General features: G+C 43.1%; 1 protein-coding gene across 3 annotated transcripts in view; it reads left to right on the forward strand.

The window, feature by feature from the left end:
* Positions 1-773: 773 nt before the first annotated feature.
* The window catches only part of REV1 (REV1 DNA directed polymerase), a 56,195-nt gene continuing 43,529 nt past the window's right edge, over positions 774-13,439 (forward strand). For 2 of the 3 annotated variants that reach the window (XM_042040574.1, XM_042040584.1), the window contains exon 1: positions 775-987. The gene's annotated coding sequence lies outside the window, so the exon portion shown is untranslated. Of the gene's footprint in view, positions 988-13,439 lie in introns of all 3 variants that reach the window. The other variant, XM_042040592.1, reaches the window with a different exon arrangement.

The following is a 13,439-nucleotide window of genomic DNA, read 5'->3' on the forward strand; positions in this document are numbered from 1 at the left end:
TTAAAAATCCAGAATCACATGGGAGGAACCAGTAGGTATTATTCCTGTATCCAGCACACGAGGGAAACAAGCAGGCCCTTCTTCTGTGGAAGAAATCCCTTCTAGAGAGAGGGTGGCAAGGCCTGAATCTGGCTGAGCTCCAAGGACCCAACCTGGTCAGAGACAGGGCTGGGCCGTGACCCCTCTCCCGGGTCCCCGGCCGGAAGGTGGACGCAGTGGGGACAAGCACCGCCACAACCCTACTCGGGCCTTCCCCACCCGCTTCTTCGCTGAAGGGCGGTCCCCGGCCGCGGGAGCTCCGGGCTGTGCCGGGCGCGGCGCTCCGCTCCCGTCCCGCTACAAAATCCCCGCCCGCCCGCGCTTGCGGCGCGCCCAGCCGGCCGCCAGGGGGCGTCGCCGCCCCGCGCCCTCAGCAGCCCACCCGCGCGCCTGGACAGGCGCGCGAGCTCTCGCGCCGCGCCGCGCCCCGCCCCTCCCCGCTGTCACGTGCCCGCGGTGCGAGCGCCCCCCCGGCCGCCGGCCGCTTCCCTCCCTGCGGGCATGCCGCTAGGGGGCGCCCCTGCCCAGGGGCCCTGCCCGGCCCGGCGCGCGCCGTTTGTTGACCGCGCGGCGGCGGCGGGTTGGTGGCGCGAGACTCTCCCGTGACGCGCGCGCGGGAAGGGGCGGGGGGGTGGAGGAGGGGCCGTGCCGGGGACACCGAGCGAGGCGGGGGAGAGGGAGGGAGAGAGGGAGGGAGCGAGCGAGCGAGCGAGAGCGAGCGAGGAGAGCGCGGCCGGCGCTGGGGAGGAGGAGGAGGAAGAAGAAGAAGGCGGGCAGGAGGTGGCGGTTGCGTGCGTCCGTCCGTCTGTCCGTCCGTGCCGGAGGGGGAGCCGCGATGTGAAGCCACACACACACAGAACACTCACACACGCACGCACACACACGGCCCGGCAGGGCAGGAGGCAGCGGCGGCGCCCCCGGGAATGTGTGTCTGGGACGCGGCGGAAGGTGAGCGGTGGCGGGGCTGGGGGAGCGGGCGTCTTCCCTGCCACGGCGCGGCGGCCCCCATGGTGGGGTGGACGTGGGGGGTGGCTCGGGGACGGGGAGAAGGAAGGGCGGGAGGAAGGGAGGGGGAGCCGGAGGCAGACGCAGGGCCCGCAGCCGCTGCCCTGCCTCACAGCCCCTCCCTGGGCCCGCGGCCTGGGCCTTTCCCGTTCTCTTCCCGGCGCGGGAACGGGGGGAAGGGAAGGGAAAGGGGAACGGCGCGCGGCGTTATGTAACCGGCGCGTGGGGGCCTCGGTTGCCCGCGCGCGGGAGGGCGGAGGGGGGACACGGGGACAGACCCCTGTGCGCGCGCCTGTGCGCGCCCCCGCCCGTCCCGCGAGACGCCGCGGGTGCGCGCCAGGTGTGTGCGTGTCCGGGTCCCCCGCCCCTCCCCGCACCTGTGCATGTGTCTGTCTGTCTTGTCTGTGCGTCTGTATCTGTGTCTGTCACATGGGGCCTGCGCTGTAGACACAACACGGGTCCCCCAGGCAGAGCCGGGGGGTGAGCGAGGCTGTGCCACAGCTTTCTGCTAGCGCTGAGGGGTCACTGCAGGGAAATAGGTTGGAGGGGGAGGAGAGGGGAAGCCCGAGCCCTGGCGCGGCCGTGCCCTCTGGAATGCATCCCGCGCTGTAGCAGCGTGTATCTTGTCTGCGGTTTCCCGTAGTGCTTGCCACAAGTTGTATTTGCTGAGCAATAGTGCTGGGTATAACCCGTGTGCTGAAGGGAAGGACCTGTGCTTGATGAGTAAGCCCGTGCTTACCAACACTGAGGGACAGATGTGTTCCCATCTTGATCCCTTCCTCGTCTGATTTTGATGCTTTTTGCTATACAGTTGGTATTGACTTGACCTGGGATACTGAGCTGAAAGCCCCTGATGGGAAATGCGCCCTAATGGTATGTTAACCCTAAGAAGGAAGAGGAACATAGTATCACCAGCACGTTTGTTTTTTTGGTAGAAAGTCTGTTGTGTGCTGTAATAATCCATTATTTGTGATGCTTTAAAATGAACATCACAGTCTTCAGAATGACAGGCCTGTGAATACTCTGCTTGTGTTAATAATTGTCCTAATGAAAAGATGAGTTGATGTTTGTTATGCATCTTGATCTAAAATCCACGTCCTCAAATTTGGCACAATAATTCAAGGGATTGTAATTTTATTATCTGAATTCTTTACTCATTTAGATGCAATTGTTGCTCAAATAGAGCTGGTTTGAACAGTTACCTAATAACCATTAGTTGCAAGAAGTTACAACTAAAATTTATTTCTGGAATAGTCCTGTCTTACTAAGGTTTATGACATGTAACACAAATGAAATCCAAGATCAGACAGAAATCTAAATCTCTGATAAATTCCTTGCTATCTTGCCTCAAGCATGTAGTTATTACCCATTCCCACCATATTGGTCTTTCGTTCAGTCCATTTCTTCTGCTGGATAATGTACCAAATCCCTGTTAGTAAATAATCCCAAGCTGTCACACTGGAGGTCACTGGTAGGACAGTGTTAGTAGAGGCACAGTACAGATACCTACCTTGTGACTCACTGATGTTTAACTACTTGAAGAAAGATTGTTTTAAAAGCAAAGCTCTAATAGGAAAAAAAATCAGTATATTTCAAGCCTCAGTTGTGAAGTGGTTGAACGTTTTTTCTGTGTACAGTATGTGTGTTTTCAGTACATTATTTAGTAATGGGCCCTTCAAACCTAGCACCAGTCCATCTTTCTGAATAGCACATACATTCTCATACAGCCTGTTCTGGTGCAGTGACAGTGTGTTGTAACAGAGTGCCAATTTTCATTAGTCATTTCTGATCCCTTGACCCACATGACCTCTTGAAAGAATTTTCATGGCAAATTTTCAATCTTTCTACCATCCCTTTCATTTACGTGAGAGATTAAAAAAAAGTAAGAATGAAATCTGGTTTTGAGTAGGTAGAAAAAAGTTAATATGATTACACAGATCTTTTTTTTAATAATGCAGGACAAGCAGGAAAAAAATAACTTGCCTGACCCTGCCACATACTTTCCCTGTTTAATTTGTTAGCTATTGTTTGTTTCATAGAAATGTTTTGGGTTTTTTTAATTCAACATATTTCTCTTTTAATTAAAGGGGTATATTATTATCACTGAGATCTCTGTCAGCTCTTAGGAGGTTTGCCTGGTGTATATATACAACAAGGGAGCTAAATATCCAAATGTTGAAATCCTTCTTCAAGAATACAATGTAGATTACTTTGGTGATTGTGCCACGTGTTTACCTAAGCACAGCAAAATGAGGAGAAAAATGGAAACAAATAGAAGTGAAAGTGGCCATGGAGTTAACATAAAAAGTTGGAAGTAAGAGAGCAAATCATAAGGCGATGACAAAAATCACAAGGAATTCTCAGACACGTATCTTACAGTGTACTTGTGGAAGTGTCTTTCTCTAAAAGATAGGTATTTGTAGTGCTCCACCCCGAGAGCAGCTTTTTGCGCTGTTGTGGAAACCAGACAGCGTTTTAATTGGACACAAAAATGTTGTTAGGGAAGAGGGCCTGCCGTGTCTGTGATCCCCTCACTTCTGTATTTCATGTGGAATATCTGGTGCTCCTAAGATAGAAGTCAGAATTAGGAAACGGTTCTTTCTCAGTCTTCAGCAGAAGAGAGGTGAGTGTGCAGAACAGCTTTAAATTCTGGGCTGTAATGATAACTTGCATTCCTGTGGCTTTTATTTCAAAATCGACTTAAGGACTCCTGCTATTGTAGCTAAGGAATCTGTGGCCATGAAATTCCCCTAGGAGATACTTTTAGTTTGGTATATCCATAGCAAGGATTGTATATTCCATATTCCTTGCTTTAAATACCTAGGCAGACTGTGGTCCCTGAATTTCAGTGTTAGCCTTTGGGGAAAGCAACTCCTTTCCTATCTCAAAGTTTCAGGTTTCCCAGTTGGTATTCTACCTATTTAGTAGTGCTGAACCTGGTGACTTGAAATTCAGTTACTAGCAGAAGTAAAGCTTAGCCATGCTGTGGTTAACTTTTCTGTTGGTTTTGCTTTCTGTTACTGGCTGTCTGTAAATACCAAGTTCCAGTGTAATGGAGTTTTTGATTGTAACCTCCTTATTTGGTTTGCCTGAATTAATGCATGTCTCTTCAGCTGCTTGATTTATGAAAGTAAATAATCCTTGAAAAGAGAAAGGTGGTTTCTCTTAGGAGAAGACACTGCTCAGGTACCTTGCAGAGCCATTCTTGCAAATGCAGGTGGATTGGTTTGAATGCCAAAGCAGGAAAGCCAGTGCTGAACCTGCGCAGAGTAGGGTCAAGAACTGCTCTAAGGTTTTTCCATATTAACATAGAGATTGGTAGTCTTCTGGCAGGGTAAGGTATGTGGTGGCAGGATCCTGGGGACTGTTGATAGTATATTTTGTCAGGTTCTAGTTGTCAGTGAATGTCCAAAGTAAAATAAAGTTCAGTCCACCATGTTCATGACTTCACCTCTTTGAGCTGTCTCAGATCAGGTGTTTGTTCAGGGCACGATGAGTCAACATCTTGGACAAATGGTTGTACTCCACTTAAGACATTTTGGAAACCTAGAAGCTGTTGCTTTTTAAAGGAAGTAATGGAATTGCTGGTAATTCTTACCAACAGGAAAGCCCCTGACCCTATGGCATGTAAGGTAAATGATTAGTGCAGTTTTCCAAGTAGTGTGAGTGTATTTTACCATTCTGTGCTATTGAATGCAACTCCCAGCTGAAGTAAAGAACTAAAATAATGACCTATACTGAAAGGATACTGTTCCTGATCTCTGAATCTCCCTGTTGTTTTCAGGAAACATTAGAGCATAGGCCTCTCATAGTGCCTTTTCAGTCACATTCCTTGATTTTCATGCTGTAATTCCGTTATTTGGTAGGCAGTTCCAAGAATCCTCTTAATAAACCAATAGCGGGGGAGACGTAAGGCTGTAATGATTTTTTTACTGTAATTTCTGGCTGATTTGAAGTTTTAAGTGTTGTCCTTTCATAATGATTCCTGTAACTTCTAGAGTTGATTTTTAACCCAAGTTTTACAAGTGTTGTTTGCTTGGGATAGGCCATTTTTGCTCTGTAGCCATTTTGTATTGATTTCTCTTCACTAAGCAGCAGTGTAACATTGTTGGTTTTATATCAGAGGTGCTTAAAATACCAATGTAGGACCTCTTCAGGCCAAGAATACAATTCAGATTTGAGTTTAAATTGAAGAATTAGAGCACTTTTGTTCTGTCCCAAGATCTTAGAACTGTATTTTTCCTGGAAAACACAGAAACATTGTGCTCTTTTTATTTTTCTCTGAATCTAGGAGGAAACTTGATAATATGTTGGGTCAGATCAGAACTTTGTTTTGTTAATAATAAACAAATATACCAAGATACTTTCCCTTTATGTTCTGAGCTTCTGTAGTTTGTTACCTTAAAAAAATAGAGTATCTTTTTATTCCATTTATCTATTCAACAGATATGGACTTTTAGAATCCTTGGTATCTAATGTCAGATAATCTTCAAATAAACTAGGCAATAGATGAAAAAATATTTCCATTTCTTTTGATCTCTCCACTTGCTAGTTTCATCTGATTCTTCCTAGTCTTGTTGGTCTGAGTTGATGGAAAAAAAGTAGTATCCATGGTCTTACAAAAGATGTAGAAAACTTGAGTAGAAACTTGAAACTTCAAGGTTAAGCACAGGAGCCTTATGTTGTGAAGATTTTACTTCAAGAAAGATTTTGCAGCTTTGAGAGTTTCAAAGGCAATGTCAGAAAAGCATTTGGGAACTTGACTACGCAATGTCAGTTAAAATTAATGTCATTCAAAAGCTGCTATGAACAGAAAATCCACCTATTTCAATACTGAATCTGTAGTTATCAGTGCTTTTGCTGGTAAAGTTGTTGATTTCTTAGAGTTTTGCTGCCCCTATGTGAGTGAAGAGTCCTCCTTAGTATCTGACATAATCTACCGTTTGCAAAGTGGATGCCTTCTCTCTTGTTTTCCCTGAAAAGCTTGGCGGGATCAGCACTTACTCAGTGATAACACTGCGTTGACCGTAAAGCACAACTGCCTTAGGTGTGTCTCCTAAAAAACCCCAGCTTCATCGTAGAATCATCATGGAATGGTCAGGGTTGCAAAGAACTTCAGAGGTCATCTAGTTCCAGCTTCTCTGTCATGGGCAGGGACACATTCCACTACGCCAGGTTGCTTAGAGCTCCGTCCAGTCTGGTCTTGAAGACTTCCAGGGATGGGGCATCCACAGCTTCTCTGGGGAACTTGTACCAGTGCCTGACCATCCTCATAGAAAATAATTTCTTCCCGATATCTGATCTAAATGTACTCTCAGTTTGAAGCCATTCACTCTTGTTCTGTCCCTACATGTTCTTGTAAATAGTCTCTCCCCCTTTTTCTTGTAGTCTCCCTTCACATACTGGAAGGCCACAATTCTCCAGGCCGAATAATCCCAATTCTCTCAGCCTTTTCTCATAGGAGAGGTGCTCCATCCCTCTAATCACCTTGGTGCCTCTTGTCTGGACTTGCTCCAACAGCCCTGTGTCTTTCCTGTGCTCAGGACCCCAGAGCTGGATGCAGCACTCCAGGTGGGGTCTTAGCAGAGCAGAGCAGAGCAGAGTGGCAGAATCTCCTCCCTCACCCTGCTGGCCATGCTGCTTTTGACGCAGCCCAGGGTATGATTGGCTTTCTGGGTTGTGAGTGCACATTGCTGGGTCATGTCCAGCCTCTCGTCCACCAGCACCCCCAAGTCCTTCAGGGCTGGTCTTGATCTGCTCATCCCACAGCCTGTATTAATTCTGGGAGTTGCCCCCACCCAGGTGCAGCACCTTATGCTTGACGTTGTTAAACTGCATGTACCCTCTCATTACATTGGTTACAGCACTGGCCCAGAGCGGGGATTTGTTTCTATGCCATTCACTACTGCCAAAGTGGTCAGTCTGGGTAGCGAGCACTCATGTTGGTCAGCAGTGAAGATCGGTTTGTTGTGTGTGCACATACATACAGATACCCATACACACATGTATAGTCAAATACCTAAATTCAATCAAAAAGATGTAGTCTCTTCTGAAGGATTTCACCCATTTCCTGGGCTGAAGTCTGGGAAAGCTGAAGGTAGTGTATGTCAGAGGTTTTCACAAGCACAGTTCCTCTGAATTTGATGTTACTAAATTCAGAACATCCACAGATTCCTTGCTTTGGTCATGTCATGAAAATTTTACAGTTGTTTATTTTTGAATAATTATACCCCCACTCACTTTTTCTGCCTTTTTAAGTTTTTCTTTAGCTTAGGGTGTTTCAGTTGTGACTGGAAAGTCTTAGAAAGTCCTAAATCATTCAGCAGCAGTAACTCTTCTCGTTGTTTGGGAGTGGGGATCATGGTTTACTTATGCTACCTACTGACTTCTTGGCCTATGCCTTACCATAGGCTGCTTGGGGAAGACAGGAGTTGTGGGACTGGATTGTCATACAATCCAGTGCCCAGACCAAAAACCTGCTAAACAAGTTCTGTTCATTTATTAGGTAGAAAATTAACATCCCAGACTTCATTTTCAAAGAAAAAAGAGACATAGTTCTCTCTTCTCAAATACTATAGATAGCTAAACAGAGGGGATTGAAGGAAGACTACCCAGCTCATAAGCTCATCTTGTTTATTGTTTTAGATACTGAAGTCCAAGAGAGCATTTCTTTTTGGTCATTTACAATCCATTCACTGTGTTGCTATTTAGAGTCCTAATTCCACAAACTATGCTTCTTATTCTGATTTTGCTTCATGGTTTTTACTCTGGATTTTAGGCATTTAGAAGCTGGCATAAAGATTGTGACTGTGCCAAGTCCTCTCGTGGTTGAAGCCCCAGAGGAATTTAAGCACAGAAAAGAAATGATGAAGCCAGTAGATGAAGTTTGCTGAAACTTATCAGTGTGTTGTGGCACTAAGAGCCCTTGTGTCAAAGAAGTGATATTTGAACTAAAATGTGAATTTAGGTACATGGTTACATATAGCAGTGAACATTTGTGAAGAAAAGCTACTCATCACTGAAGAACTCTGAAGGGGCTGGGAAAGTCATGACTCTACTGAGAAATGCAGAAATGTTGAAACTGAAGGCCAGTCTTCTGTAAGCAGAAGAAAAACTCAACCAAGTTAAACCACTACTTGTGACAAGCTCTAAGTGTAGCTGCCACTGAGTGTTATTCCTAGAGGGGAATTGACAATTGGTCTCAAGTTAAATCTGTCTTGCTATTTTTCAAAAAATTAACCATCTTAAAGGCCATGTATAAAAGCAAAAAGGGTAATCTGAAAACAGATTGTTCAAAGCTGGTGTGGTTTGTACAGTGATCCTGGTTTCTGGACCTTATGCTTCCTCAAGTTGTGACAATTAAAACAATTGTCTGTCCCAGACTCCCAAATTAGTTGTGAAAAGATACAGACTTTTGTCTTGTACAGCTCATATAAACAGTTACCTGCTGTACAACTGCTTCATGTGTTATTGTGACACTTAGCCAGGAAAAGAAATCTGTAATTTCTTAGTTGTTACTTGTGTGTAAAGTATTAGTCTATGATTGTAAACTAAACTGATCTGAAATAAGGACCATTTTAAGTTGCAAAAATGGTAATTTTGTAAACTGGATTAGTTTTTCAAAGAGTTCCAGCATCTCTTTCTGAGGGGAGTAATTGAACTGAAGGTTCTCAGAGCATCATTTCTGTGCTGTCGAGCTCAAATGGATGTATGCACAGAACATAGTTTTAGAATAGTCATCTGCACATAAGGATTTGATTTTTAAGGACTCTGGGGTTTTTCCATGTTTTATGTGAGATGTATGGTATTTCACCTTTCTAGCAATGCCATGGATACTCATATTTTAGACAAATGGTATTTCTAAATTTCTCATACTAACTCTTTTTTCTAATATTTAAATTGCCCAAGATTTTGAAGTTTGTTCTCTCCTAATTTACACTCTTATCTTTACTCACAGGACATGGAGGAGGTGTTGGGTGTTTTTGGGGACAGCTGTTATTTCAAGCATCCTTCAGCTAATTTCGTTTCTCTTGATTTAAATATCATCAAAGAATTAAGTGCAAAATAGGACTTGCTGGTTGACCCTGTAACGTCATATACTTGTAGTTAGGAGTGCTTATCCTATGGAGACAGGTGGCATAAGATGTGGAGCTGTTTGATTTTAACTTTTTTTTAAAACCCTTACCCTATGGAAAAGGTGAGGTAGCCTATCTCTGTTTTATTGGGGGGGGAAAACATAAGCAGCACTACTGAGCGAAGAGTAGCCAGCCATTGCAGCTCTGTATCTACATTTATACTGCCCTTAGGTATGGCCATGACCCAAAAGTTGGTTTCTAGAAATTGCTAATATAATTTTAAGATCCCATCCATTCCTCCTTTTTTGCCTGTCTGCTTTGGCTTTATCTCATGCTTTTGTAAGTCACCTCATCTGGCTAAACTTGCAGGAAGCTAAACCATAGAATCCTGTCAATTTTCTGTTGATTTAGTGATCTGAATTGCACATAGCACCAGTGTGAACACAGGGGTCATGCTTGGAAGTAGTGTAGAGGTTGGGAAGAAGGGAAGAAGCCTGTTAGGCCAGCAGAGGCTGAAGAGCAGAACCATCCCTTTTGGTAGCAGTCAGCTAACAAGTTGACTCAAACATCTTACAAATCTTCATCCTGAGATTTCATTTCCCACCTAGAATAAAATTCAATTGCTTTGCCATGTAGTAATTAGCAATTTTAATACAGAATAGTAGTGCTAACTCTGAATTGTCTAAAATCGCAGGCATTTAAACATATAGTATCTTTTAAAAAGCTTCTGACTTTTTGTGTCAGTTCTTTTTGCTGGATTCTGAACTTACCAATATGTGGTAGAAAACAGTTTTATACCCTGTAGCAGCAGTTCTTTTCCAGAAGACTCAGGCAAGAATAGGACTCTCTTGTGCTGAGAAATGTGTAAACATGTAAGATAGTTCTTTGCTCAAAGAGCTTGAAGACTAGTGCCAAGTAGAGTGGTGAGTTTGATGTGGCAGCTGGAATGTAGAGGCATGAAACTCAAACAAGCCACAAAATACCCACTTGATGGAAAAAACTTTTGAGCCCTGCTGAGCTAGGATGGTTTCAATCTACAGTTCAAGGACAAGATTCTGATACTCATTAGCAGTGGCCCGAAACACCCATATTTCTGTTAGAGTTACACTTTCTATATAGGCTTGTGTCATGTTGAGTGTGTTAAATAAATCAAGTTCTTTTGCATCAGAGGACATTGACAGCATGTCTGCTCTGGTCAGAAGTGCAGACTAGCTGTTATAGTGTGTTACACTTCCATACAGCTTTCAGTTACCTAAAATTGGATTATCTGGATGGAACATTACTTGTGTGATGTATTTAGACACAGCTGTGGCAGGGTTATTTGTTGAGTCACAGTGCAGCCTCATTTTGTCTTTGGAAATAGTTCATATGCTTTCTTGTAGAGCAGAGCCATAAAGTTTATATTCTGCCAGATGCAAGTTGGCTACTTGAAGAGGTAGCAGAAATACCTCTGCACTGTGTAAGTGCTTGGCAAAGAGACTGCTGAAGTGTATGACAGAAGCAGGGACTAGTACTGTGCTGGAATTAAAAAGCTCATGAGGATCTACATTCAGTTCTTACAGAGTCATTGAGGTCTGTATTCTGTGCTCCCAACCATTTGTTCCCATAATACCTGTGGTTTTGGTCCAGGTTGGATCCTTATCCGTGTTATCCCAACTGCCCAGGATAATGGAAAGCCACTGCCTTACAATCACACCATCCTAAATTTAAAATATTTTTAAGAAATAACTTTCTTTAGTGTGTGCTTCAGTTGAGACTAAAACAAATATTAGCATCAATATTCACATCTACATTCCTTGCTCTGTAAGTCTTGTATGCACCCAGACATGTTCATAGAATTTATAGAATGTACACTTAGCATTTCATTTCATTACCTGATCTGTGGGCTTCAATTAACAGTCTTTAGTAACAGGATTAAGTGGTTGTGGATTGGGAAGTATAATACTAGGCCTATGAAGCAGTGTTCAAAGGGATGTTACATATCTTTGCTGTGTTGACTATTTCTGAGCCACTAGTGATGTACAAAGCTTCAAAACTCTTTGTTTCTCTTTTAGCTTCAGTTTTGAAAAGGATCATCCAATAGAAGTTTGAATTTTAGCTAACCCTATTTTGCAGAATGATAAGATTTTGTCATTTGTATGTGGTCTAGAAGAAGATACAGGGCCAAATTATGCTAATTCTGACCACAGGAGTTTTTAACTTGACTTTTTTGCTTGAAAAGTTATTTATCTTGCACTGAAAAACTGGAATCCGTTCCTAGGAGTACTGGTTTTATCTTTACAGGGTTTTGTGGAGTTTTAGAGTTTGTTTGGATTCTTTTTTTTAATTGCAGAAGATTTCTCTATGTTCATAGGGCCAGAATATGAGCATTTCAATTTTATTTTAAAAGCTTTTCTCTGGGCAGAGGGTCACCTTGTAGCTTGTCCTTCAAGCTCTAGAAAGAACCTAAAAACTAGTAACTGTGGTGGTTTGCTGAGTCTCTGTGAATTTGTGCTCTTGAATTTGTGCACACAGAGAAAACTGTTCTGAAACAAGTTAGATACTCTGAGAAAGACCTAGAAGAAAGGTGAACTCTTGTCTGAAATTGGCCTGTTCGTGATGGCTGTTTGAAGTCCCCTGTCTTGATTTCTACCAACTCACACCCCATCTACTCCCCACCTTCACAGGTTCTTTACAAAGTGTTTCTCTTACTCATCCCTTCATCATGATTCCTGTGGGGGGAGCGTCATACCGTTGTTACATTTCTTATTTCATGAACCAGTGAGCATGTCTAAAATCTTACTTAACTTTTCCTGTGGTTTAATATATCCTGTGAAAGATATTTCTTGTGCTCATTTGTTCCTTAGGTTTCAGCAAGGCAGCCGTAAGAGGTTACCTTCATTTTCAAGGAAAAATTCACACTGTAAGCCCAAGTCTAGCAGTGAGGTTTCTCTGTAGTCCAGAAAGCTTGGTTCATCATTCAGTTCCTGGAACTATAAAGGGAGAAACTGATCTCCCAGATTTTCATATCAGCATTAAGAAAATAATCCATGACCCTGAAGACTAGAGCCAGAGGCACCTAGTAATCACTGAAGCACCATGTTCCTAACCTGTGTGTTTAGAATTTAGGTGGACTGGCTTAAGTGGATTGAGTCAAAAATTGCATCTGCTAAGGAAATGGTAAATCACTATCAGATGTTTTAAGTAGGCATTACAGCCTAGTTTCTCTAGTTTCGGAGGCTCCAGGAAGACAGCTTCTGAGCAGTTAATATGTCATGTTTTTAGCACCTTGACCTAAGTAGTTTTGTTTGATTTCTAATTTTAATCAAACTAGGCCTGTAACCATGATTCTGATTTTAATTGGCTTCACTTTTAGACTAGAGATCTTTCTTCCTCACCTTCCAGTGTCCTGAATAAAAAGGAAATGTGTTTCAAGATTTCAGAAAAGGTCACTCTTATGAAGGTAGTTCTTTGGTTTATCAACATTAAATATTTTAGTTTAAGCAGGAGGTTGTTGTATAGGGTCAGAGTTAACTACCTATCAAATCTTGTCTTCTGCGTGATTGGAGTTGTGATGATTTAGAGTATGCATTTCGTACAGTCTTTGGTTTTTTTCAGAGTAAGAGTTTATATTTTTATGAGGTTTTCTATTTGATAGTCTTAGAATCACAAAACAGCACAGATTGGAAGTGACCTCGAAAGAATATCTAGTCTAGCCTTTCATGGGTAGGGAAGCTTGCTTGAGGTTATCTGGCACCTTGTCCAATTGCAGCTTGAAAATCTCCAGAGATGAGGACTCTACCGTGTCCCTGCATTCCAGTCATTGATTGTTCTCACTCTAAAAAATATTTTTCTTATGTCAAGATTAAACTTCCTGGTTCAGCTCATATTCATTGCCTCTTGTGCTCTCCATGTGGCTCCTTACGAAGAGAGAGCCTCTAATTCTTTGTGTAGCCACCGTTTAAGACTTTGTCATTCTTTATTAAGAGGGAGAAAGAGTAATCATTAGTTAAAATTCTGGTGTCTCTTATGAGTCATACACTGGTATCTGTAGTATCTAAAAAAACTAGATTGACATTTTTATTAATGGTTTTTGTTTTTTCATGAACTCACACTTCTCTGTTTTTTCCAAGAATTTCTTAGCCAGAAGTGATAGATGTGAATTACATTTGACTTCAGCTGATGGAAAAAGACAAATTTTCCCTATGAAAGAAATCATCAAGCCATTTTCAGTGTATACTCTCCTCTGCAGGAAAAAAGTCAATTTTGTATTTTATGTGGTCATCTAGCTCATCTCCTCTCTTTTTCCTCAGTGCTCCTTAAAGAGTTCTGTGGTATCTG

The sequence above is a fragment of the Corvus kubaryi genome, unplaced genomic scaffold (genome assembly GCF_017639235.1).
Source record: "Corvus kubaryi isolate FWS band 111438036 unplaced genomic scaffold, C.kubaryi_AGA036_p1.0 133, whole genome shotgun sequence".
Lineage (NCBI taxonomy): Eukaryota > Metazoa > Chordata > Aves > Passeriformes > Corvidae > Corvus > Corvus kubaryi.